Below are 26,625 nucleotides of genomic sequence, written 5' to 3' on the forward strand. Positions count from 1 at the left end.
CAGATTAATGGGCAATGAGGAACCTTCCAGACAGCAATATCTGGAATCACAAAGAACGAAAAAGATTCTTCCAGAGAGCAAATCAGGAGATGCCCTAACCAAGGAACTTACTCATCTACCAGTTTAGGACTCTCTTCCTCCCCAGCAGCACATGATATTTTATACAGATCACTGACTTCTGATATTTCCCATTCTTGCCTTTTTCAAATAGTAGATTGTAATATGGCCATGCCATCATTATTGTCCATTACATGTACTGGGGGGACAGATAACTTGTCATGTAATTCAGAGGTGATATACATGGAGGAGCATATCTCAAATATCTAAAACTTTTAGTTGAAGATGGTCCTGGTACAGAAATTTGGATTGTCTTTCTTGAGAAGGAGTGACTGTGTTCTATACATGGGAAGAAGAGAATGCATTGGTATTTGTGTGACCAAGAGGATGCATATGGTAAAGACTATTTGTTTCCAAATACCCATTCTTCCCTTATCTAAGAGTAACAGATACTGAGATTTATTAATAGATTTTTAGCTGGCCTAGAGTTGCCAGAATACAGACTATATTCCTCAGATTTCTCAATATTCCCAAAATCCATATAACAAAGCCTTGGCCAATGATGTATGAGAAAAAAGTAATATGAACTCCTCAAAAAGTTAAACATTAAATTACCATATGGCCCAGCAATTCCACTCCAACGTATGTATCTGAGAGAATTTAAAACATATGTCCACACAAAGACTTGTACATGTTTGCTCATAACAACATTATTCGTAACAGCCAAAAAGTGAAATCAATCCAAATGTCCACCAACTGTTCAATGGATAAATAAAATGAATACATCTATATGACGGAATGGCATTCTGCAATTAAAAAGTATAAGATACATATATATGCTATAACACAGATTCACCTTGAACACATACTGCTAAGTGAAAGAAGGAAATCACAAAAGGGCACATATTGTATGACTTCGTTTATGGGAAATGTCCAAAATAGACAAATCCATAGGAAAAAGAAAGTAGATGGATGGTTGCCAGAAAATGGAGAAGAAGCGGGGAACTGGGAGGTAGGGGTTTCTTTTTGGAGTGATAGAAAAATTTTGGAATTAGACAGTGGTGATTATTGTACAACTCTGGGAATATATTAAAAAACACCAAATTATACATTCTAAAATTTTTAAGTGTGAATTTTATGTTTTGTGAATTTTACCTCAATAAAAAAAGTAATACAAGCAACTCCCAGGTCATATAAAAAAAGAGGTGTGTCCTCTCTTTCTTTCCTTCAGCTCCCTGGCTGGAACGTAGATGTGCTGGTAGGGACTGTCTCGGATACGTAGAGGAAGGCGACTCACTAAGCGGAGAGTGAGACAGAAGAAGCTTTGTGTCTCATACTGCAGAGTTAACTAAGCAACACTGGACAGCACTGTCCTAGACGGTCAGGTGGAAAATAATTAAAATTCAATTTAGTTTAAACCTTTGTTATTTAGGGTCTCTGTTACAGCAGTCAAACCTTTATTATAATTCAAGTGTTAGAAGGAAAATTACGTAACTTCCAGAATTGCTAGTAAATTATTGTTATTATCTTTTAAATTCTGTCCCACCATCATACAGAGATTGAGATTCTAAGTAGAAAGCACATCTAGAGATGCAGAGTGGTGTTGTCTCTGGGTGCCTAAGCTTTGTCGTTAGACAACCCTAAAATTAAGTCCTCCTCTGACACATGCTCCCCTTATGACTGATTATTTAATCCCCACAGCCAAATGTTTCTCATGGGTAAACTGAAAATAATAATATCAGCTTTATGCCTAACATATCACAAGGGCTCAATAAATTGTAGATTTTTAGACACAACACTCACACTTGGGGTATTGCTGGAGGTTTTGATTTTTCTTTATACATGCAAGTTTTTCTCCACGGAAATCATTACTTTTATTTCTTTGTCTTCTGCTTTTTAAATGCTCTCTAGCTCTAAAACTGATTGCTGACCATACAACGAAAAACTGCTTCTTGATTAATGTTCAATATTACCAATTAAAAAATGAATGAGAGCAGTCAACAGCTATGATTGGCTATGGCTAATAGTAACTAAATGACCAGGTAGAATAAATAAGAAATATTCGTGATAAGCTATTTTTTGAAAGCAATTCAAATTAGACAGTCTTTTGTATTTTGTATAAACCCTCTGGGGGTAACAGTGCTCTTGAAAAGTTGTTATTCATGCCCATGAGATGCAGAAACCAAACTGCAATCGCCAAAAACCTGTGTCATTCAGCCGGATGCATGTTGCCAAGTCACAGTTGGCAGTCAGGAAGAAAAAATGCCAAACTACTGTACTGTCTGACGCCTTTAAATGAACCTTAAATGAACAATTCATCTCTTGAGCTCAATATGCTATAGGCACGTTACTTCTCCCTGTGTAACGTGCTTCTCCCTGTGTCTTCAGTGGTCTTTCCTGTGTCCCTATCTGTATCCAAATTTCCACTTCTTATGGTCAGTTTGGATTAAAGTCCACCCTAATGACTTTGTTTCAAATTAATTACCTCTTTAAAATCCCTATTTCCAAATATAGTTACATTTTGAGGTACTGAGGGTTCAGACTTCAACCTATGAGTGTTTAGGGGATACAACTCGGCCCACAACAAATAGCAAAATAGCAGTCATTTTAGTGAGACTGATTAGACTCTTCCGATAGTAACTTTTTGAAATTATCACCAAAAACAATCTTGAACCAAATGTACCACTACCTTATCTTTCTTCCTTTGCATAAGCTATTATATCACATCCTTCATTGTCTTTACAAACTAAAGAGTTCATTTTTCCAAGTTTTACCTTCTGTACCAACTCAGGATCAGCTAATTTGATTCTCTCATAACCTTTTCAAGCAGACAGCTTCTAAGCATATAATAAGCCTAATATTATGCCCACTGTCATCTCCCACCTCCTTCCCCCCCAAAAAGAAACAGTTAAAATGTTGGCTTAAAGACATTTGGCTTTTAGTAACCTCAATAAGTCTCGATTTTTGCCATGATAAAATGAATATAATAATGGTCTGTCTTATAAATGTGTTGTGAGGTTTAAAAGAAGCAACGATATATGGAAAGTGTTTAGCATCATAGCCAACGTGTAAGAGATTGCTCTGTAAATACTTCTTCTTCTATTATTAAATCACATACAATTTTGACCATAATCTTTAATAATCGTATTTACATTTAAAATTATTGGATAGTATGAAATATTTCAAACTACTTTGAAATACAAGCAATGCAATAGGCATATTTACTGCCCTCTGGTGGCCACTGCCTTTACAGAGCCATTACTAAAGGAAACGTGTACCAAAAATTCTGTATCACGGTCCTTTTGAAAATATTATCAATCTGTATTAATAATTAAGGGAATCATTAGATATAAGCAATTATACCCTGACATTTGATTCTGAGAAACTAAATATCTCTACTTTATAAAACCACAGTCTTTAAAAATTTGTATGCTTATAAAAAGATTCATTTGGGGAACTCTTTAATTGACTCAGGAGACCTTCACAAGACTTTAGTTTTGCTGTCATTTAAACATTTGCCCAACTGAATTTTGAAAAAGCACTGAATTAGATCAGTGTCTTCGTAAGGGTTGTTTTCTTAAATATCTGGCCAAAGTTACATGGTTGCTTTTAAGGACCCATATGACAACCTTGCTTTACATCATCATTACCATCTTTGCTCAAGTGTATATCTAGCTTAGTTTCAGCTCTATAGTAATTCTTAATGTTTCCATAACATTTTTGTATTAATTTAAATATCCCAAGCTGGAAGAGATTAAAAATTTTAACACATGACTTTGTTTTCCGCTAATGCAAATCCATCAGTCTTGATAATTTTAATACGAAAAATTATAGAGGGATAGGCAGAATACTGGATTTAAGAGTTAACTGTTTTTTAATTATAGAAAACATCAATGATTGAAGTTGAATATCAGGAAGAACCTGATACAGTCTAGGGAAATTTCATTAATCCAAAGAAATCTCTATCTCAACCTTTCTTTTTTTAATGTAAATTATTGTTATTATAATATAATAACAATTTAAGAGACATAAATATCAGCCCAAGTTTAAGTTTTTACACAATTATAACACCTAAAGTAGTTTTTTAAAATGAGAACAACCCACAAAACTACTTCAAATTAAGAAAATTATTTCACAATAGTCACTAAACTGCTGATTGTAACTTAAATATGATACTGTTCTGGGGCAGGTTCTTTGAAAGGCAGCTGGTCTATCCCACCGTGAGCTGGGTAAGGACTCAATTCTTCCACATTACCTACCCTATTAAAACTCCTGCGAAATTTTGTTTCATGTTGAAAATCTCAATATCCCTTAAAACTCTGTTGACAGGTCCTATAATTTATCCATATTCAGAGTTTCTTAACCTCTTCTCTGAACTATTTTCTGACCTACAGTTTCTCTCCATCAGTAAGAATCTGATCAGAATTGAATTAACTGGAAGGCTACCTCTGCATGTACCCATCTGTATATCTATGCTGCCAAGCCATGTTTGGCTTCTTACTCAAATTACAGCATTGATAATGCAAGTTAATTTATTATGCCTCATGACCATTTGCTGACATATATTTTGCTTGTAACAGTTTTAAGACACATCCACAATTTTTTTGACAACTCATTCCATTAAGAAGTGGTATCTATATCCTCTCCCTTCGAATCTAGGCTGGCCTTAGTGACTCAACAGAATGGAATCAATAGACTACAGCAGAAGTGACGCTATGTGACTTCCAAAGCTGGATCATAAAAGATGCTCTTGCTTCTTCTTTGCTCACTGGAGCACTCATGTTTGGAGCCATGAGCCACCGTATAAGAAGGACCACTCTTACGCCACCATGCTGTGAGGAAGCCCAATCCACCAGAGAAACCATGGGTAAGTGCTCTGGTTGAAAGATCTAGTCACTAAATTTATTCACATTAACTTCGGTGCATCAAATTTTACTTTGGGGTCACAGAGCTTTGCCCTGTGTTCTTATGTTCTTCCCCTGTTGATCAATGAATTTTCTGGGATTTTTATCAGGAAAAATAATTGAAAACAAAAAGACAATATTTCTAAAATTCCAACAAGGCTGATTATTGGTAGCAGAGTTCAGAGGTGTTAACAAAACACAATCTGATATAAAATATTGGCCAGGGACCTTCAACACCCTCCAGAAGAAAACCTGAAGAATCCAAACATAAATCTTTTAAAAAACTGATACTCTACTGTGTAGTTTGTTTAATGCTAAACATATATCTTTATCTAGAAAGGATCAGAGACTGAAGCAACATTTTTTGCTTAATATTTCTTGACACATATTATTAATACAGTCATTTGCACTTCTAGGTGTTTAGCAATTCACCAAGGAAAGCCTCTTGTGGGAATTATTATATCTGAACAGCTATAAGCTGACTGATATTTTTTTAAAAAAGAAGATAAACAGAAAGAGGTAACCATCCCACTTTCCCATACCAGTTAAAACTAGGTAGTTAAAAAAAACACTGTACACATTTTATTTTTAATGCTTAATGAGAATAGAATGTTGGAATAAGCAAATTGTTGCTACCCTAAAATTATGAGAAAAAATATTTGGAACTTGGTCCATGCTTTTTAAACTTCCAAAATTATGCTTATCGCTTATATGTACTCTGTCTTTCTTTAGGAGGCCAAAGTTCCAAAAAGAATAAAATAAAATTATTCTCCTTGAAGTTAAGTAGATGCTAGTCAGTTATAAATGAAAACACCTTTCCTCTGTCTGTCTAACCAACTGTTTTATTCTTTTCATTATCCAAACATCCTACCAAATCTCTCTTTAAGGTACATTGATTGATTGTTGCATTCATAATTTTTTATAAAGGCATTTGTAACAAATCTAGATGCTAAACACTTTGCTTCTTTGGGATTGGTGTAAACAGTTTTCTAGTGATTCTAAGCACAGAACTGAGAAGCCAGGGTCTGCCAGTCTAACAAAGTCATCTGCAGTAGAGGTAGTCTATGCCCAAAGCCATACATCAATTCACAGCCGGCAAGAGTGCAGGCTGGACTTTTCAGGCTCCTGTGAGTGAGTGAGTCAGTGAGTGAGTGAGTGGGTGCGTGCGTGCGTGTGTGTGTGTGTGTCTGTGTGTTTAAACAAACATCAGTGCAGTCCCACGAATTCTCCTTTCAATGTGTTACCTGTTTAGTATGAACGTGATAATGAGAAGCAAACATTTCTAGTATTTTGTTTTCCTTCATGAGCAGAAATTAAGTATAGAAACCAGAAAAACACACAGTCATGTCAACTGTCACTTACTTAGTATCATCTATGTGCTATACTGATACTGGGTGGACTAAGTACTTTATTTCCTCTGTGATCTTTATTATCTCCTTCCTTCGGCTGACTTTAGGTTTTGTTTGTTCTTCTTTTGTGGCTAAGTACTTTAGATAAAGCTCAATCAATTCTGAAAAACACTGATTTTGCAGATGAGGAAACTGAGGCTCACTGAGATCAAGTGATGTGTTCTGGTTATATAACAATGATGTCATGCAACCAAAAGAAGGATTTACACCTAGTTTCTTCTGATCTCAGTGTCAGATTAAACTACAAAATAATTTTAATATTCAATAATCAACATGGTAAAATCCTTTTTTCTCCAATCAACAAAACTTATGGAAAAAAATCTCTGAATAAAGTTTTATCAATACTGCATTTTACTTAAATATGAACCAGTTTACTTGCTTAAGTCTTCCTAGGTCCATGAACTCCAATTTAATTCTTCTCTAGAAAAATTCAGCATTTTGTAGTTTCTCTGTCAGAGGTGAAAATCACCTTAAATAGCCTGGTCTGTTTCAGATGCCAAGGCTCTAAAACTTCATACTTAAAAATAAACACTATTTATACATATTATTTGTATACCTGTTGTCTCATGAAAATTTCAAAACTAAAATTAATAAAAATTGTTTTTCAGTCATTTGTAAGTGAAGTTAGATTGATAAGTCTCATACACTACTTGTTGAACATAAATATGCAATGAAAATCCATTTTTATGAGGTCACTGACAAATTTTCCAAAGTTAAGGCTTGAAAACAGAAACTGTAATGTTATTATACATTGTTATGACAGATTAATATATAGGTGTAAATGTTCAATTTCTACAGAAGAATATTAACATATTTTAAAATTATCAATCTATCACTTTTTCCTTTTTTAATCTGTAATAAAGATTTAATTTTTAATTGTAATTTTACAAAATTTTATTGTATATTGAAAAGTCAGTAAAAGAAAATTTTCACTGCATATTTTTCTGGCCATAATTATTATGTATTTCATTTCATAATTACTACTGAAAATAGTCATATCATGCTGTAGAGAAATATTAAGTACATTAGGCATGCCACTTCTGTGAGCTATGTAACATGTTTTTAATAAATTCCTCTTTTATTTAAAGTAGTCAGAATGGATCCTGTTATCTGCAACTAAGAACGCCAATCTATATAAAAGGAGGATGAAAGGGATTGTTTTAAAAAAGATTTCAAAGGCCTAGAAGCCACACTGCAGAACTGCCCTAAAATAAAGAAATACATAAAAGAATAACAAGAGTCTTGTGATTATTATGTTATGTCTCTAAGACTCAAATAATATTACAATTTCACTTCGTATTTTTTTTTTTTTTTTAATTTATTTATTTATGGCTGTGTTGGGTCTTCGTTTCTGTGCGAGGGCTTTTCTCTAGTTGCGGCAAGTGGGGGCCACTCTTCATCGCGGTGCGCGGGCCTCTCACTATCACGGCCTCTCTTGTTGCGGAGCACAGGCTCCAGACACGCAGGCTCAGTAGTTGTGGCTCACGGGCCCAGTTGCTCCGCGGCATGTGGGATCCTCCCAGACCAGGGCTCGAACCCGTGTCCCCTGCATTGGCAGGCAGATTCTCAACCACTGCGCCACCAGGGAAGCCCCGTATTTATTTTTAAATGGTAGCAAATATTTCAGTGTCCACCCCTTCCAAATTTCCCTTTTTTGGAGGGCCTCCATCCAACCAAATATTGATAATAATACTAAATGTAAAGTTTCACTTATGTGTCATATGTTAAAGCAGATACTGAGTTCAGAAATAGAAGTAAAGCCTACATTCTTGCCTTCAAGGGATTTACTGTGTTATTTGGGCAGGAAGACACATACATTAAAAAGGCAAGTTGCACAGCTCAAAGGTCAATATGCAAAGGTGACAGGACTGTTCTAAGTATATTAAATACTGAAAGTTTTTTAAAAATATATTATTAACTTTCCCATTGTTCAACGTTCAGTTATGCCATTAGGAACAAAGTTCTATAAATGTTTTTTTGAGTTATAAGGAATAACAACAAGAAGAATAACTAACATTAATGGCTTCTTTTGTGCTAGACACTCTTCTGAGTACTGCATATACTTGAATTTATGAACTGAGATTATTTTGAACCTTCAGCTAGCTTTCAACCTTAAAAAATGAAAATCAATGAATCATTAAATAAATACAACCCAAACTTAAGGGAGTAAAATTTATCAGGGGTAAATAAAGTTATATTTCTTATGGTTTTTAAATTTCACTTTTAAAAATTATTTAAAATATAATGCTTTTTAAATGTATTTCTCCTTTCTTGTGTTCCCATTTCCTGAATACGCTCCACACTTTTTCTCTTCTATGGACGATCAAAGGCTTCCTTCCCCGTCACAGACACGGTATTCTGGATATCCGTCACTGCACATATGACCCTGCGGCATGCTCCCCTGTATCTCTGAGCTGTCTCCATCATTAGAGAAATTGTATGCATTATCACAAAATGCAGAGGACATACACTACCTTAAGTAAGAATGATCTAAAGTGCCGTCTGCATTCTAAAAATCATTTTCACCAGGTGAAAGATAAGAGCTTCTTTACATAATTGATTTTACTTAATTGTTCATTTGTTCTCCACTATGGTGTATTAAATAAAGCAGCTCATAAACTTTAAATAAATGCATAAGTGCATTGACAGTCTTCTCAAACAAATGCTTTTTAAAGGCAACACCTTTTGTAATCAATATTATTAACTTATTAACTTCTGTAATAGTTGACGCATTATGAATTCATTTGGTGTTAACGCACAGGTGCCAGTTTTTCTGGAGGGCAGTGATAACAGGCAATAAGAAAATGAGGAGGTATACTTTTGAAGAGACAGATTACAGCTTTAATAAAAACTATGTATCCATTTAGCAGCCCACTAAAGTGGAGATACTAAATGCTATAATACAAGGCACAGAGACTAAAATTTAGAAATAACTACAAAAGAGAGACTAGCCAGTCTTTGAAAATCTCTGCTCATTCTCTGAAACCTAAGGCTTACACAGGTCTAAAGTTTAGAAGTAAATTACATCACACCTACGTGTGTTCTTTAGCAATTCCTAGGCCTGCTTCTGTAGCACCTCGCCCTTCAGACCCGTCCTTCTCCACAAGGTGCCTAATGCCTTTGAAATCCTAGTTCTGCTCTTCCCCACCCCCACCCAAAGCCTCTCATCACAAAAGCAACAGATTAATGTATTTATTCAAAGGATTAAAAAAAAAATGAGAACATAGTGTGTATGGATTCTGCCCTCATACAGGGTGTCCACATTTTTTAGTTTTATAAAAACAAATCCATTCAGATTGTTCCAAACCCAAAACTATAAGATCAGCCTTCAGACAAGGAGAAAAATTCCAAGAAAATTATAACAACTCTATGATTTGAATTTCAGAAAATAGCAGTTAGGGTCCTACTTCACTGAACATTACCTTCGCTTTGTAGATTTAACCAGAATCTGATTCCCATGCTCACTCCCATCCCCAAAATATCAACTGCCTTGAAGTTTCTGCATTACCTGTACACAGCAGGAACACCAACTGCCTCTCCTCAGCCAGTTACACCCAGAGGTATTCCACCCCAAGCTGCTACTTTTAGACTCACAGTACTCACACAACACCCTTTATCCTCCTTAGCAATATCACCCTTTTACTGAAAACTAATGGGTTTTCTCTTTAACTAATTTCCAGCATCATCATCAGTGACTTCAATATCCAAATTTATTACTGATACATAAGCCTGACCTTATACTCCTGTGATTTCATCTCCTCTAACCTTCAACTGTACTCCATTCAGTCACCTACTCACATGGTCAACCCTCTCGTTATATCCTTCTCCTTACCATATAGATTTGTGCCTCTATTAATTTATGGTCACTGACCTCAACAAAGGAACACTTCCCAGCAACACATTTCCAACTTGGAATCTCTTTGCAGTTCCAATTCTCATCACCTTTCCATTAGCCTCAAATTTTATCTGACTTATTTCGCTGCAAAATATGCAATACGTCAGAAAATAACCTCTATAGTTCTTGCAATAAACATGCAAACCCATCTGCATCTGCATTCATCCCCTCCTGCCTCTCTGCTTTTTAAGAGAAGAGCTTACCCTCTTCCCATCCAAAACCTTCATCTTGTCCTTATGATCTCATTTTCTCCAACTCCACATACACATATTCAGCTCCTAGAGACTTCACTTTTCAACCAGGCATTCCCTCTTCACTCTGTTGGCTTCTTCTCATCAGCATTTAAATCTACTCAGTTAACAAGCCTGAACCTAGAAAAGAAAGCTCATCTGAGAGAGAAACTGCTGTGTAGGCCGAAACAGAGTAGCAGAGATATCCATGTTGGCTGGATTTTGAAAATCCAGAAACAGTGTTGCAGCAACAGGCCTTATTAAAATGAATGTGGTATGAGTTCCCTAATTCTGCTCTAGAGCTACAAATAAATTTTCTTAAAGAAATGACTTGTCTATATTTTATGGCTTTGATCCAGGTTAAATGCAGCCTCAGCTTTTTTGAGAAAATGGAAGAATGAAAAGTGAGACAACTTACTTGAACTTTAATATTAACTCTTCTTTAGAGAGTTAGGTCCCATATCTTACTTTAATTCCCATTACCAAAGTGACATCTCCCCAGAAGCCAAATGGTTTCTAGTTCTGCATTTCTCTCTCTTCTGTGTCCTCATTTCTGAAGAGACAAGGAGGGCCAGCTGAGTACACCGCCCAGGTGCACGTTGGAGAGCTAACCTCCCCAAAGGCCCTGGTGTTTCTCAAGAGCCCTGGGAAGCAGCCAGACCACACTATGCCTCTGTCAGGCATGCTGGTAGACAGAGGCTTTTAGGAGAACAGTCTTTGAAAAAGTCCCGGCAAGGTGATGATGGAGGTCTGGCCACAAGTTTCTGAGGATTTTGAAATCCCAGCACCATGGAGTTGCTTGGGGCCAGCACAGTCACCTCTTCTGCTCCATGGCTTACAATTCCCAACCGGTCCTTTTCCTTCTGCCTTTACACTAAATTTCTCAGTTATGAAAATCTATCAAATGCGTTTTCTTATTAAATTAGTGATAGATAGATAGATAGATAGATAGATAAATAAATAAATCTACTCAGATCTTCCTCCAATCAAAAACAAAATGTATCCTGCCCTCCCCATCTCTCTCTAAAGGATTTTTCTACATGCACTGATTGTTAATTCCTCACTGCTCACGCTTCCCTACTCTGCTTCTGCTTCTAGGTTTCTCCGGGATATAAAGAAACCAGCTTGCACCAATTCATGAGAGCTAATTGCATGCACCTTTTCCCAGCTTCAAGGGGATGTTAAACACTGGTAGCTCAAAAATAAGTAACAGCAGGAATGCTTACCCATGGAAATTGGCAAAGGCTACAAATCCATGAATCAGCTTTGTTACTTTGTTTTTTTATTTATCTGCACACTGCTGTTTGTCTTCTTCTACAATCCCCCAAATGCCATTTCTCAGCATTTCTCAGATGCTACTGTAAACACACTAACTTTTTATTCTTCTTCTCATTCTCAGAAATTCAAACATCACCAACGTATTGAGAATTCTCACATATGCCACCAGCCCAACACTCGCTCCATAAATCTACCCAAATTCTCCATGTTTCTCTCCATTTAAATTTTCTCATGTACACGTCAAACTTAATATTTCCGAAATTGAGCTCATGTTGTTTCTTCCAAAAGATGGGTGCCTTCTGCCATTTTTCAGTAAGTGACTCAGTTGCTCAAACAAGAAAATTGGGTATTATCCTCGACTCTTCGACCTTCCTTCATTGCAAGTGTATTCTACCACCTAAGTATTTCTCAAATTCACAAACTTCTTTTCTTTTGTTGTTCTATAGCCATAAGCTATAGTTTGTTACTTCAACAGCCTTCTAACTTGTTTCTTTGCATCCAGAATTGTTCCAGCTCAATCCACTATCTTCACTACAACAAGAATATTTTTAAAAAACAAATTTAAAAATCATGTTACTCTCCTACTTAAAACCCTAAGTGTTTCTGATAAAGTCCGAAACCTTTTCATAGTTCATTAAATATTTTCTAATCTGGCTCCTGATGACCTGCCCAGGTTCACCTCTCTCTTTTCTAGTTTATTGTATGCTACAACCATTTCAAATGCTTTCAGTTTCCCCAATTTTGGCATGCTTTTGCTTTTCCACCTCCCAAAGTCCTCTACTTCCTCCTGTGTCATTAGTTGTTGCCTCTAAGTTTTAATTCAGTAACTATTTTTCTTTCTACATCTTTAATTTTGCATCCTGTACAGTCATCCCTCGGTATCAGAGGACTGGTTCCAGGACCCCCCTCAGATACCAAAATCCCTGGACATTCAAGACCCTTATATAAAATGGCATGGTATTTGCATGTTTTATAACTTTACATTCAAAGAATTACATTACCATACAGTATGCCTCCCTTATAAATGGAGAAACTGTGTATCAGCCTATCATCAAAGGTAAGTGTTTTTAATGTAACAATGTTTTTAATACTATATTATGAATATGATTGTAATACTATGTGCCATAAAAATTGTATGAAGATTCATTCATTACTTTATAGGTGGCTACCATGAAGCAATCTTATAGACTGCACTAGGCTACCACCATAAAGCAATCGTACTGCGGCTTCTTTAATTATCAATGTATAAATCATTATACCTGTAAATAAATATGAATTTCTCTTTCACATTATCTTTTCATTTTTGATGCCCAGTGTTAGTAATACGTATAACATCCACAGTGTTTTGTATCATATAAGACAACGCTGACGCAGGTACTGACACACAAAGGATTCATTTTGTAACCAGACGAAATAAACTTAGGTTATCGATAAATACAGTACAGTACTGTAAATGTATCTTCTCTTCCTTATGATTGTCTTAATAACATCCTCTTTTCTCTGGCTTACTTTATTGTAAAGATATAGTATGTAATACATATCACATACAAAATATGTGTTAATCAAATGTTTACGTTATCGGTAAGGCTTCCGGTCAACAGCAGGCTATTGATAGTTACTTTCTGGGCAGTCAAAAGCGATATACAGATGTCCCACTGTGCGGGGGAGGGGGAGAAGTGTTGGTGCCACTAACCCCCCCCCACTTTTCAAGGGTCAACTGTAACGTAAAGACGTGAATATCATTATAAGAAAAAAGTTCTTTCTATTGCACTGTACTATTATCTGAGCCAATAGTCACTAGTATATTATAAGGTAAAGATTTGACATGTATTTTCTTTATGCATAATATAAAAATATCAAAGTGCCTAGCACAAAGCCAGGTACATCATAGATCTCCATCAAAGTTCGCTTAATCTGAATACATGCCAAATATATATAAAGTTATAGATTTGTAGAAAAATGTGAGCATTCCTCTTAAGGATAAGAAAATGATTCCCCTCTCCTCTGTTTATAACCTATACTCTTAAAAAAAAAAAAAAAAGACTTTGCAAGTATTTGCATGTGTGAGGCTTTGTGTATCCCACACCGACCTGAGCAGACATGTGGTATAATGGGACAACTGCCAGAAAAAGTTCTTCTGCCCCCAAAATGTTGTGTCCTCTGGTTTGCTGACCAATGTCAGTAATCTTCCACTTTAGTTAATATAGAATTTGAATGCCAGAATTAAAAATGCTTTTACTTTCAAAAGGGAAAGTCACAAGAAACCACTGATTAACCACTGCTGCCTTTATTGGTTTCTAACTTAAATACTAAGCTACCTAGGAAGGCATTCAAGGCTAAGGACAATGAGGAGTTTTAGAATGAAAAGTTTGGGAAAGAAATAGAGTGGAGAGAGAGCTGGGCAACTGGGCTGCCAAATGAGGCCACGGAGACTTCAAGGGCAGAAAGCATTTCAGAAAGAGAAGTAGAGGGGAGCTCCTCTATGTCACAGTTCTGCCCAGGGCTATCCCAGCCAGGGACCATTATATTTGCTTTAGTTACTCTTTGAACAGAGTCTAAAAAGCATAAAGGACCTGGCCTGGTCAGGCCTCTTCTGGGCAGCTTTTTGTCTAATAGCACACAGTAGGCACAGCCATAGAGAGCATGAACAGTCTCTAAAGGGGACAGTCTACTCGGGGCTGCTCCATCTCTGCTTGTTCAGACTGGCCAGAGAAGTAATGAAATGTCCTCTGAAAATCTTTTCAAGTGGATAGTATTGTGGGATTTTTACCCAGCTTTACTGAACTATAACTGACATATACATTCTGTGTTTACTGCCCATTTCAGACTTTTTTCTAAAGAGTAAAGACATAAACTGAAAGTTTAAACATCTCTTTCCTTAAAAAAGAAATAAACCAAATTTATTCCTTTTTTTAAAAAATGGATAAATTTTAATCTGCTTACTATGGCTCAAAAAAGAAGCACTTCCCTATAATTTAGATATTTAAATGGTACATTTTTTCTTTCTAACCAGACTCAAAACAACTTAATATGAGTGGATTCTAGCGATTTTCAAATATCAGAATCCAGAAGTTCATACATAGTCTTCTGGACCTTCTTTTGCAATGCTTTTTATATTGATTAGAAACTCCTAAATTTAGCAGTTATATAAAGCCGTATTTTATGTAACTAGAAATTTGTATTCAAATGCTATAGTAACTTTAATGTGTATGAAGCTCTCAAGGTGCTTTTATTTTTTCTCCTAGAAGGAAGAATTTCCATAATTACTCTCAAATGTCATTAAAATGTTTTTAAAATTTATTTCAGGGCTTCCCTGGTGGCGCAGTGGTTGAGAATCTGCCTGCTAATGCAGGGGACACGGGTTCGAGCCCTGGTCTGGGAAGGTTCCCACATGCCGCGGAGCAACTGGGCCCGTGAGCCACAATTACTGAGCCTGCGCGTCTGGAGCCTGTGCTCCGCAACAAGAGAGGCCGCGACAGTGAGAGGCCCGCGCACCGCGATGAGGAGTGGCCCCCGCTCGCCGCAACTGGAGAAAGCCCTCGCACAGAAACGAAGACCCAACACAGCCAAAAATAAATAAATAAATAAATTTAAAAAAAAAAAATGTATTTCAAGTTTTCTCAGTCCCCAAATAAACTACTTTCAAAACGGTTACCTTGAAATATATATATATATACACACACGTATACACACACACACACAAATGCACACATACATACTGTGGAAACAGTTGTTTGATACTGAAATGAAGGACTATTGCTGAACTGTTTACACTCTCGATGCACGCTCCTTTTCAAATTACCTAAGGCAGACATGGTATTTCAAACACATAGAGTCTAAAGGTAATCTGAGTGAGGAGACTAAGTCACTGTACTTAAGAAAAGTGAATAGATGTACATCACTGCAAAATATTCAGCTTCATTCAAATGACTCTATATTTCACATTCCCTCATCAATGATAAACGTTGTCTCTAAAGGAATGTTGTCTGTATATTTTTTCTAATGATAGAAACCGTCCAAATTAGAACAAAAGTCTGGATCTAGTTATGCTATGAGAGTGTGTGTCATTTTCAGACCGTGACTATGATCGGGAGACAGGACAGGAGTATTAGTGTTGATATCTCTTGGGCAAGTGTTTATTTCTTGAGGAGATTTTTTTTGCTTTTTGTCTTGAATGGTACAAATTTTAGAATAAACCATCTAAATAATGGCATCACTTACACCCCACTGCCTATGATTTGTTTAAATAGTCACAAGGCTGAAAATTCTGTAGAGTGTATCAAAGCCATATGTTTCGAGATTCAAGAAATGATAGAATAATAATGCAAATCAAAAGCTAGGAAGAAAACATAAATTATTTTTGGAAGTATTATGTTAATGTTGTCAACTCATTAGACAACCTGTAAAATGGAAATACTAAATTTTGGTAAATTTATTATTTGCAGAATGTTTCTTATAGACATGAGATTTCTTTACAATCTTTAACCCCATGAAGTGAGAAGAGCTTGAGGTCTATTTTTTTTACTTAATCTTGCAGTTTCTAGTTTGTGATTTCTCCTCCTCAAGTTATAAAACATTAATGATCATTACAAGCACTATTTCACAAACTACAAATTAAAGTTCTATAGCACTTAAAAAGCTTAAGAGGCTATATTTCTGATTACATAGCAGCTATCTCAAACAGTTATTACGTGAGAGGTTTCTAAGTAAAATCACAATGAAAGCAAGGTAAAAATTAACTGCATGATTCTAGTGTGGCCTGATAACATCTGCTATCATGCAGTGACAGCCATGGAAAACAGTCTTTATGTCTCCAAGGAAAAGCAGACTTTAAGGTCTCCCAACATTGGATTAGATGCCCTTGTTTCTAAAATAATCTTTCAGAATCAATGAGTTATTAAAAGGGGGCACATACCACCCCCCACCCCCCCCCAGAAATTAGTAACATTGTTTTTGGCAAAGTTCTACCAAATAAAAAAAAAAAACCTTTATTTTGCATTCTGCCTCCCTTCATGCAATTTGCAATCCAACTGGAAACATACAAACAATATCTGAAATACCAAGCTATAGCGGGGTTGCAATTTAGAGTTATGAAACTGGGTTGTTCTTTTCTCCTCATATCTTCCTATTTTCTTTCTGACAATGCAAAAGGGAAATTGAGTCTTTATTTCTTAAGGTGAGGTCTATGGCAGGACAGAAAAACAAAGATGGCTTCCAAATACTTCCATTTCTAGCTATTTACTCCAAAATCCTAAGACCTTTGGGGAACTCAAAGAATGTTGGTTTCCACCAAAGGGAGTAGATTCAAGGAAAAGATTTTTCCATAGTATAAAATAATTGTCCTGGCCTTCTTCTTTTTTTTTTGTTTTTTTGTTTTTTTGATGGGGGAAGGGAAGGTGAGGTAGAGATAAAAACAAAAGAAAAGAAGGAAAATTAGAACGATAGATCACAATCATAGACAGCAAGAATGTCCAGAGGAAATGGTTAACAGGTACACACCAAGAAAGACAACCAAGAGAGACCGTTGCTCTTGTTCAAGGACCAAGTTGCCCCACAGGACTACAGAGAGTAGAGCTCACAAACTAACTACCCAAACTTCACACGATCAAGTTTGGCTCATGGAACAACCATTACTATTTCTGGTATCATCTACAGAAGACTTCAATTTATCATCAGCTAACACCTTGCCCAATAGCCACCCAGAAGGAGAGCTGCCCGTGTTGCAAAACTGCATATGCCCCACCTGAATTTCTTCCTGACAACATGTCTCCTCTCAAAGCTTAAGGGTTCTTCACCTGAAACTAATACAACATTGTAATTCAACTATACTCCAATAAAATTTTTTTTAAAAGCTTAAGGATTCTTTTAAGCCCAAGAAAAAACAGGTGGTAAGCTATCTAGTAGGCAGGTAAGGCTGGAAAAACTGAATTGAACCAGCTTGCAACTGTGTTCAGACTCTCCAAGGGTACAGTCATTACATATCATACCAGGGAATTTGCACTTCTGGGGGAACTTGGCCACCAACTAGGAGGTAGAAAGTCACAGTTAAAAATCACTGCTGAACATGTATATCTTCGTGGAGCTTAAATATTGTGTTAGAAATTTTAAGGAAAATACTAAGAAATTTAATGGTAACTTGAAGCATAATTTTTACGTATGAATACAGAATAGACTCTTTTATGGAATAGAATATAAACTAAAATACTAAATATTATGTCCATTACCTTCAAACTCAAAAGATTCCCTCCAACTCTACCCTAGGGTTTTAGCTCCCTCCGCTCTGAGAATAAGACACTTCAGTAGGAAATGTAATAAACACCACTACACAATAACATGTGCAATTCGTTGTGACTCTTTCCGGTACTCTAAATTTTTAGGGAATAAAAAACTTTTTAAAAATAAGTTTGCATAGATGAACTATTATAAGCTAATTACTGAAAAAACAAATATTTACATAAACATAGGATATTTACATAAATGTGAAGCAGCACTGCATACTTTGATGTGCAAAGTTACTTCCCTTACAGTCTCCATTTAGGTAAAAAGGTTTTGGGGTTGGTTTTTTCCCCAACTCACCAGCTCTACGCAGCAGCTTCCCACACCGCGCACGGCCGCGCATGGCTTCTCCGCCTCCTTCACAGAAGAGGAGCTGGAGACGATTCCCGTCGCTTCCTCGTGGGCGCGAAGGGTGTGCCCGACACACGACGATGGTCGATGACGGTGTCCTCGCTGGGGTCAGGGTCGAGGCCGGGTTCGGCACCGCGGGCGGGAGGACGCTGGCGTGGCGGCCTCCCAGCACCCAGCCCCGACCAGAGCCTCGTGCAGGGATCGCAGCACCTGCAGCTCATCCTCGCAGTTGGCGCAGACTTGCCTGGGCTCGTTCAGCCGCACTAGTTCGTCCTCAGCTCGTAGAGCATGCGCACCAGCTCCTCCGCCGGTGTCAGGCTCAGCTCCACACCCAGCACCTGTTCCAGGGCCTCGATATTCTGGCCCGCACCTTGGCAGCTTCACCTGCTGGCTCCGCGGGGAGAAGCCTGCAGGCTTGAAGTCTGGAAGCTTGATGCCTGCCGTCTCAGGAACAGCTGGCTTCTCGGCCTTCTTTTTCTGGGGCGGCTGCTTCTCGGGGTCCTTTTGCCGCAGCGGGACCTGCAGCAGTGAGCAGCTTCAGCGAGTCCTGGCTCCGCTCCTCGCGCCCCTTCTGCCGGGACTAGATCTGGCGCAGCTTACGTAGCGGGTACTTCTCCGCTGCCACCTGCTCTGAGGCTTGTGACGGGCAACGCTTCAGCTGTTCCTTCCGCCGTTGCAGGTGCCCAGCATCAAACCGTGGTATCTTGAGGTCTGTGTCTGGTATGGCGTGCATGTTGGCCAGCTTGGCACAGATATGGTAATACCGCTCCTTCAAGTCCTCCACAGACCTCTTCTTAAACTGCTGGTGGTCATCCCGATCGTGGCTAATGACAAAACGGGGGTCAAAGCGGCGGCTGAGGTCAAAGAAGTGGTCGTTTCTGCCTTTGTTCAAGAGTTGTCGTGAAGATAGAGCTAGTACCCCTGCCCTGAATACACTGGCACCTGCACAGTCTTATGGACCCCCCGGGCGAAGGGGTAGTCCTTGCCCTCCTCAGCTGCCTGTCGGCAGTGGAAGAACGTGGCTCCATCCTGGCAGACTAGGTTGGTGAATGGCATCCACTTACAGGACCACGCCTTCTTGGGGCCCAAGTTGGCCTTAACTGTGCGGTGGCCTTGACCAGGGTCACTGGGTAACAGTGGAGGTGCATCCTTCTTGCCAGAGTAGAGCGGTGCTTAGACTTCCTGGTGCATGTCCGTGGGCTTCCTGAAGGTCAGTGTCTCTGAGGACTTCCTGGACTTTTTCTTGTGCGGGTTGGTATTGTCCTTCTTGCTGATGGTCCCGGAAGCTGCATGACCCTCTTATCCCCGAGTTCTAGAATGCCCTACCCATCTGTGCCCACAGACATTGCGCCTGAGAGATGGGGGAGTGCCCCGAGGTCAAGGGTCAGTGCCTGGATTTCCGCACTGCGGCCCGGTGGCTCCATTATCCCCGCAAAACCACAGACCTTTTTTCTTTGCCGGGGGTGGGAGAGGTGGCTGGTATGCAATAACTTTACTGAAAGAAAAGTGTAATGAAATTTGTCGAAAGCTTAAAGAAGAGAACTTAGACACCTCCCCTCAAGCGCAGGACCAAGTGCAAAGAGTGGATTCTTTCAGGATGCTGTCAGGCAGGGTGGGTCCATCTTCCTGCTGTTTCCCTGCAAAGATCTGCATCTATACCAGCCAGTGTCAGCTGGCGGGCAGCAACCAAACCAGTCATTTGCACTGGGAAATTTGAATATGAAGAATTATTAATTCATAAGAGGGAATTTACCAATAAGAATGGTAAAGAGAATCTAAAGAATACAGAAAAAACAGATGTAAGTGGCAGTCACTACCTCTAGGACTAAAAGAGAGTATTCAAGGAAGAGAAACTTGGAAGAAAGCCACCCAGACTGATGTTCAGAACCAGTTGGAGAAGGTGCGACTGTCTCCCACTGGAGGGCAGAGTATTTCACCGAGGTGTTGCACACCACGCCTGGCCAGCAGAAACTAACTGCACAAAGGAATTCCAGCAACACTACTAGGAAGCCACCAGCTGAAGAGGATGGGGAGCAGGGCACTGAAACTTGCTGGGCGTGGCTACCTCTGAGGTGAGAACAAATCTCATGAGAAAGCTGCATCTGGAGTTCTGGCAAAACGTGCTAAGAAGCCATTCCACAGGGGACACACTATTGAGTGACCCACATGAGAATGGCAGCTCAGCTGCATATCGCTATAGCAAAAGGGGAAAACCACTGGTTTCTGGAAGAGGGGGTCTTCTCCCCTGTGGTATCCTTCCAGAGCCTTCTACTATAATGTTTAACATTATGCCAAGTGTTAAAGGAGAACTGATTACAAGGTCCAGCTCCAATATTACAAAGCAGGACAAAGGAGGATGGTTTAGGGGCTGAGGTTATATGTTGAGAACAGACACACTGTACTTGCAAATAACTTCAACTATAATCCTTCAGCCATAAAGGAAGACCAGCATTCGTTTCAAAACTCTGCATGTCCATCTATCATCTATACATAAATATTTTGGGGTCTGAGTCTGTGTCGTGGTGACGGGGGTGGATTAGTATCAAGGAACGCTTGCTTCTGGCCACCTCATTTCTTAGAGGAAGCTGCATATCAATAAATAACAGTAGGTAATACTGTTATCAAGGTAAAAGGTAAAAGAATACTGTTATCAAGGTAAAAGAATGATCGCAAACTCTTTTCATGTGATACTAGGACACTGTTTAACAAAGCCACTTGAGTCATCTGAATCTCTAATGGAAACATTCTATATCCTATTAATATTAGGCTAGATATTGAAAAAACAAACTGATGAGATGCAAATGATTACTGTCTCATGGAAATGATTTCTGTATGGTAAAGAAGATAAACCCAAATTTTATGGTTTTATTATCCTGTATAGGTCATTATACCAGTTCGGTATCTAACTAAGCAAATTTATATATATATATAGGATTGTTTCATTTATTCACATTTAAGTTTTTATTGATAGAGTTACATTACATCTGCCACATACCTTCTGTTTTCTGTCTTACATCTTTTTTGTTCCTCTATTCCTCCTTTACATTATTTTTGCACTAAGTGAATATTTTTAATGTAACATTCTAATTTCTTTAATATTTTTTCACTTTTGAAAAAAGGATTTTCTTAGTTGTTGCTCTGGGGATTTTTATATATATCTTAATTTAGAATCTACTCTAGATTTATACTGGATTAATTCCATTGAGATATAGAAGCATTAATTCTGAAGAGCTTGATTTTTTGTGGTATTATTGTTATTCAGTTGCATCTGTATATCATACAAATCCAACAATAAATTGTTATAATTATTACTTTATATAATTTCATTTATTTTAAAGGAGCTGAGGAAAGAAAGGAGAGCAGGTATATATTTATAACATGTATATATGTATTTACATCTTCTTATGCACCATTTCTGGTTCTCTTCACTTGTGCCTGTGGATTTGAGTTACCATCTGGTATCATTTCCTTAGCCCAATACAACTTTGCTCCCACTCACCTCCTTTGTGCTGGTGTTGGCAAATAACATTTCTATATGTTATGGGCCAAACAATACAATTATATACAATTATATTGTTTTATACAATTTATTTATTTTTTTTTAAATTAATTTATTTATTTATGGCTGTGTTGGGTCTTCGTTTCTGTGCGAGGGCTTTCTCTAGTTGTGGCAAGCGGGGGCCACTCTTCATCGCGGTGCGCGGGCCTCTCACTATCGTGGCCTTTCTTGTTGTGGAGCACAGGCTCCAGACGCGCAGGCTCAGTAAATGTGGCTCACGGGCCCAGTTGCTCCGCGGCATGTGGGATCTTCCCAGACCAGGGCTCGAACCCGTGTCCCCTGCATTGGCAGGCAGACTCTCAACCACTGCGCCACCAGGGAAGCCCCTACAATTTATTTTGTAATCAGTTAAGAGAAGAGGAAATAAGGGCTTTATCAATTTCATAGTTCTCCAAACTTCAAGAATGAAATCGTTTTTGTATAAACCTTGAACTTTGAGTCAGGAGTTGGGACTTCATACCTAGATCTTAATCAAGCAGGACTAACTTGAGAGATGAGGATTCAAAAGAAAATGTGCAAGTGTCTCCTCCAATTGCCCTCAAAGCATGAAGGAAATTACAATTTGAATGTGTTACGGAGTCGTGCTCAGTTAATATTTACCAGTCTTTTAAAAAAAAGTCCTATATGCTGAAGGTCTAATGACTGAAATATACTTAAAAGCCTAAGTTGATGACTTAACAATGTTGAAAAAGAAGCATTAGGCCTTGATGCCACAGGGCAGCATAAAAAGATTTTAGACCTATTTCCCTGGTTGATTTAACAGCAAATGTATCTGACGGTGAAATAAACGACCTGTCAATGTATCATCCAGCCATGCATTTCTGTGATTTCAATAGTTACAAACATTATTACTCCATCTCCTCAGTTTTATTCTTTTTTTTTTTTTTTTTTTACTGACATGTAAAAATCAGATATTATGTGTGACAGAATAAAGCTTTTGTGGAAGGTAAAAAGAGGTTTTATCTGAAATAAGCACCACTTCTCATTTTACAACCATGATATCAAAAGAGACTTATACTCTGACCTTGCATTTGAAAGAATGTTGTATGTAGCGCGATAAAAAATCATGGAAGGATTTAGCAGACTTGTAGGTTCAGGCACTAGAGTCCAAGGGTAAAGATGCAAAGAAATATTTAAAAAAAAAAAAAAAAAAAAAAAACCTGCTAAAGTAGAATGACTCCTTCCCTCTGGCAAAATCACTGCCTCCCAGAAATAAAATGTAACATCCCAATTCTTTCAAGTGAGACCCTCTGATTTTCTCTCACCATAGCCCTGGGGCCATACCCAAAGCCATCCTACTCTTATTAAGGTAGCAAGGTTACAATGAACCTACACAAGGAGCTGAAATATAAATGGGAATGCCTCTAAATTAGAAAAGAGTGGTGAGGAAGACTACAAACGAAAACCTAAAAAGCCAAAGAAGTAAATGTGGTATAATCTAGAAAGACAAAAAAGAGAAACATAAATTTAATATATCAGAAAAAACAAAATGAGTTTCCTTCATTTTTGACATGTTCTAACCAAAATCTGGAAGGAATCTGAGAGCTCATCTAATCCGACTTCTTAGTCTTCCAGATAAAAAAATTGTAGCCTAGAAAGGTACTTCCCCAGATACATTCTTTGAGATTCTTCTGAACTTACAGTTTTAGGAAGAGTAATAACTTTAAAAAAAAATTAAAGGGTAAACACAAAAATTTTAAAGCATACTTAAAGCTAAATTTAAATACGTATTACTCTGTAGATATATCCCAAATACTAAAAGAAAAAATGAAGTGCCATTTTTTAGATGTTTATGGTGAATATAAACACAGATTTCTATAGATTAGAAAAGATATTACTTTGGGAAATGATTAATTGATAAATGTAAAAATATTGCATTTTATCAATATTTTTGATATGGCATGCATTGGTAGTACAAGAAAATATCCACTAAAGAAGCTGGATTCATTTTAAATAACTTTTTAAAAAATTGACAATGATAAATACAATATTTATTTCCGACAGCTAAAATTGAAGAGGCCGATGAAGAATTTGAAAAGTTAACAAACACCATAAAATCATACCTACTAAGATGGATAAATCTATGGAGATTATTCAACTTAAATAAAAGAAAGCAGTCTTCAATTTTATAAAGGGTTTGTAAAAAATTAACAGACAGAAACCTCAATTAAAGAGAGTTGGGAGACCAGAAGGGAGAGCCTCAGACCCTGTGATGACAGCAGAGCCCAACAGGAAGGAGAAAGACTCTTCTTTCCTGGCAAGGGCTCAGCCAAAGAAGAGCCACGCACTCTGTTTAATGTAGCTCCCTCCCCCGCCCCCACCCCCACCCCCAAGGCCAACTTCCTTTTCCGCTCTTGAAAAGCATTCTCCTCCCTATGCCTTGTGGCAATTTGCAGGGTTGCAGAACTCAAATTGTAATTCTCTGCTGATCCCAAATGAACCCATCTTTGCTGGAGAAATATCTAGCGGTCTATTTGTTTCGGGTTAACAGGTTTCTACACAGAGGATGAATTAGTATCTCTTTACTATCAAAGAAAACACAACAGAATAGTTATTCACAAGAGAATAGAAAATACAGAGAATCTATAAGAAGCATTTATTAAAGAACTTACTTTTTCCACCTCTATCATCAGTATATTATGGCAACAATTAAAATAGTTTTGCAAGACTATGTGTTTTTTTTGTTTTTTAAAAACTTATTTATTTCTTTATTTATGGCTGCGTTGGGTCCTCGTTTCTGTGCGAGGGCTCTCTCCAGCCGCGGCAAGTGGGGGCCACTCTTCATCGCGGTGCGCGGGCCTCTCACCATCGCGGCCTCTCCCATTGCGGAGCACAGGCCCCAGACGCGCAGGCCCAGCAACCGTGGCCCACGGGCCCAGCCGCCCCGCGGCATGCGGGATCCTCCCAGACCAGGGCTCGAACCCGTGTCTCCCGCACCGGCAGGCAGATTCCTAACCACTGCCTCACCAGGGAAGCCCTGCAAAACTATGTTTCAAGTATCATGCATGTTTTGCGTTTTATGGAAAGAAAATAGTTTAAAAAGACAAAAACAAGAAACGCATGCAGGTACACATGTGTAGCCAGGAATATTACATTATTTTATGCCCTCAAAAAACCTTACAGTCAGTCTAAACTATTATTTCCCCCTAGATAATATACAAAAGTAACCTCAATAGTAGGAATCAGATTGTGGTTACTTTTCCCAGAACAGCTACTTACATGCAATAATTAAAATGAGGAATTCTTTAAGCACTGAAAGTCAGATGTCAAAAATGTCACTTACTACATACACCTCAGGATGAATTTTCCTACCCACTCAGTTCTCTCGAAGGAATAAAGTTTTCCTGAAAATCGACTGGAATCTATTTTCATTTTAAAAATTTAGCCTGGTACACCATACTCTACATAGATAATGACTAGGATGTATTAGAGGCTCAATAAATATTAAATGAAGTCCAGGGCTAGGAAGAATTATTCTTTTTTCTGTTTTGAAGGGATAGAAGGCCCCAGTTAGCTGCAAAGAAGGCTTGAAATGTGTTATAGTTGCAGATTAACTCCTGCTAAAAATGGAGTTCAGTTAGAAAATAAGGGTGCAGTGAACATTAGGCAGGCATCTAATACGCTCTGACGCATCCTGTAATAACAATGGGATAATCCACCCACTTCCTCACCAGCACCACCATGTAAATTGGATCACTTTCATATTATTATTACTATTCATACCAAAATAAGTCTAGTTCACTTTCTTCTCTTCTGAAATTCTATGATTTTTTTTTCAGTTGCTGCACCACAATCCACATCACTATGGCAAATAGTATTTGCATTTCATGCATTTTACCTGAGATCAAAAGCCGACATAAGGTCTTCAATTTGAACGATACTGGGTTCTGAGCAATTAAATTAAAATACTATGTAATTTCGGAAGTTGCCTCAAGTGGACCTGAGGAAAACAGACGAGGGCCATAAGAAATTAGAGCAAGTCGTGTGATTCATTTGTTTATAAATTCCTTTGGTTAATTTAATTCTGCTTTTGCAACCACAATAACAACAAAAAGTCCTCTGTTGCACATATGTACATGGTATCATATACAAATCTAAATTTTCATAGAAAGACAACAAAAGTGAAATCATATCAGCCTAGTTTCTAGTTTTAATGGTTATTTGGATAATAGGCTAGACTCTGTGAGTCTTATTTTCAGAATCTCCAACAGGTATAATAATACCTGGGTGATCATAGGCTGGTCCATGCTAGTATGCCCACACATGTTGTTTTCAGCCAGCATCACTTCTAACTGGTCAGCGCTCATGTCATTTACATCATTAAATATTTTTAATAATCCTATGGTACCTATAATATAGGATATTTTTAAAAATTAAGCAGAGTGTCTGCAAAGTTTCAATAATTAATTCCCTCCTTTGAGTCACTTTTGATAAACAACTCTATAAAATTTGTTTCTTGAACTTTTCTTCTCTTGTACAATATTCTGACATCCCACCAGTATTTGTTTACCAGGTTTTTGTTTTGTTTTCTGTTCTGTATAATAGTAGCTAATGTTGGCAAAAATTGAATTTTTTGAAGTATATAGAATGTTATGGGTTTTGGAATTTGTGAACACAGATTTAGAAGACCAACATTTACAAATAGAATATTTTACATCTGAAAATA

At 37.7% G+C, this 26,625-nt stretch overlaps 1 pseudogene; it reads right to left on the reverse strand.

Moving 5' to 3' along the window:
• The window catches only part of LOC137755865 (DNA methyltransferase 1-associated protein 1-like), a 114,898-nt pseudogene extending 88,632 nt beyond the window's left edge, over positions 1–26,266 (reverse strand).
• Between the last annotated feature and the right edge of the window lie 359 nt (positions 26,267–26,625).

Source organism: Eschrichtius robustus, chromosome 21 (genome assembly GCF_028021215.1).
Source record: "Eschrichtius robustus isolate mEscRob2 chromosome 21, mEscRob2.pri, whole genome shotgun sequence".
Lineage (NCBI taxonomy): Eukaryota > Metazoa > Chordata > Mammalia > Artiodactyla > Eschrichtiidae > Eschrichtius > Eschrichtius robustus.